Source organism: Triticum dicoccoides, chromosome 6B (genome assembly GCF_002162155.2).
Source record: "Triticum dicoccoides isolate Atlit2015 ecotype Zavitan chromosome 6B, WEW_v2.0, whole genome shotgun sequence".
NCBI classification, from domain to species: Eukaryota; Viridiplantae; Streptophyta; class Magnoliopsida; order Poales; family Poaceae; genus Triticum; species Triticum dicoccoides.
In genome coordinates this window covers 345,518,238-345,520,573 of record NC_041391.1, presented here as the reverse complement: position 1 = coordinate 345,520,573, position 2,336 = coordinate 345,518,238, and positions in this window count along the sequence as shown.

Genomic DNA, 2,336 nt, shown 5'->3' with positions numbered 1-2,336 from the left:
GCAGCCCAACTGGCCTGACAAAGCGACTTACTTGGCAAATCACAAAAAAACTGGGTTGTGGCCTTGGACCCAGCTATCAGCCTCTCCACGTACAGTACTCTTCCGATGGAAGTCGATCGTTGACCACATTGACCACGCCACGCCAAGAGCACCAAGGCGGTGGATGACGGCGAGGCCTAGGAAGGGGACGACGAGGAGCCGGGGAAGACGCGGTAGTGGATGCCCACGCGGAGAGGAGTACGAGGGTTCACTGGTTCGGCTGCGGCGTGAGGCTGCTGTCGCTGCAGAATAACAGGGGGTGTGGGTGAGTAGTGGGATACCCTGGGCCAGCGGTGGGAGTAGTAGGGGGTGGTGAGGCCTCCGCGGCATCATAGCCGGGCATGAGAGGCAGGAGCACGCGGCACGACCGGCGCTACTTTGGGCGGCTGGAGCAAGAAGACCAGAGGTTGAAGAAGCACTATGGCCGTTGGATGGACATCGTACGGTCACTGGAGCTAGAATCGTTCATATTGACTAAGTTCACAAAGCCCTCTATCCCCGTCAACTTAGTAGGCCCACAAGTCAGCCTGCCACTATACTGGGTCGCAGCTAACAGGGGGAGTATTCATTTTTTTTGTGCGTAATAAGGAGGCACTTCCTTGCGTGCGAAGATATAGCTGGTGGGTCCGACCTGTCAGCGGCGGTAACGTTTTTTTTGCTAAATACTAAGGCCCTTTTGGTGGGTCCCTGATGTCAGGTGGAGGAATCATTATTTTGCCGTAATAAGGAGGCATTTCCTTGCATGCGGCCGTGGACCCAGCTGTCGGCCTCTCCACGTATAGTCCACTTCAGATGCATGTCGGTCGTTGACCACATTGACCAGGCCGCGCCGAGAGCACCAGGGCGGTGGACGACGGTGAGGCCTAGGAAGGGAACGACACGGAGGCAGGGAAGATTCCGCAGTTGTTTCCCACGTGGAGGGGAGTACGACTGAAAGAGGGTTTACTGGTTCTTCATCCGTCGCCGGAGAATAACAGCAGGTGTGGGTGAGTAGAGGGATGGCTAGGCCAGCAATGGGAGTATGGTGGGGTGGTGAGGCCTGCGCGGCAGCACAGCCGGCCGCGGGGAGGAGGGAGCAGGCAGTCCCACCGGTGCTTGTTTGAGCGGCTGGAGCAGGAAGGGCAGAGATTGAAGAAGCACGACGACCGTTGGATGGCCATCGCATAGTCACTGCTTGTGCGTCAACCTTTTTTTAGGAAAGCCCCAAATCTGTGGAAGACAGCATGCAGCCCATCTGCCATTATTTCTAATAATTTACAGCCCATTTGCTAATTCTTAAGGTTTTGTTTGGAGCCCATATTCTTTTTGTTAGCATTACAGCCCATATTGTGGCCACGGTTAAAAAGTTATATGAAATTTTGCATATTTCGGTACGGTCCGAATTGTTTTTAATCCTAAAATTTCGACTCACATTCAAACTGATTTTAAAAATAAATGTATATCAATATAAAATCCAACAAATTCTCGATGCATAAAAATTAATGTAATTTAAAATCTCGAAATGAAAAAAAGATATTTGAAACTAATTGTCGGTTTGATGTGTTTTAAAAATGTACAGCCCATTTCTCATTACTAATAGGACATTTTCTCGGCTAGCGGAATGAAGTTCTCCTCGTCTTGAAAGATTTGCAGCCCAACTGGCCTGACAAAGCGACTTACTTGGCAAATCACAAAAAAACTGGGTTGTGGCCTTGGACCCAGCTATCAGGCTCTCCACGTACAGTACTCTTCCGATGGAAGTCGATCGTTGACCACATTGACCACGCCACGCCAAGAGCACCAAGGCGGTGGACGACGGCGAGGCCTAGGAAGGGGACGACGAGGAGCCGGGGAAGACGCGGTAGTGGATGCCCACGCGGAGAGGAGTACGAGGGTTCACTGGTTCGGCTGCGGCGTGAGGCTGCTGTCGCTGCAGAATAACAGGGGGGTGTGGGTGAGTAGTGGGATACCCTGGGCCAGCGGTGGGAGTAGTAGGGGGTGGTGAGGCCTCCGCGGCATCACAGCCGGCCATGAGAGGCAGGAGCACGCGGCACGACCGGCGCTACTTTGGGCGGCTGGAGCAAGAAGACCAGAGGTTGAAGAAGCACTATGGCTGTTGGATGGACATCGTACGGTCACTGGAGCTAGAATCGTTCATATTGACTAAGTTGACAAAGCCCTCCGTCCTCGTCAACTTAGTAGGCCCACAAGTCAGCCACCCACTATGGTGGGTCCTAGCTAGCAGGGGGTATTCATTTTTTGGTGCGTAATAAGGAGGCACTTCCTTGCGTGCGAAGATATAGCTGGTGGGTCCGACC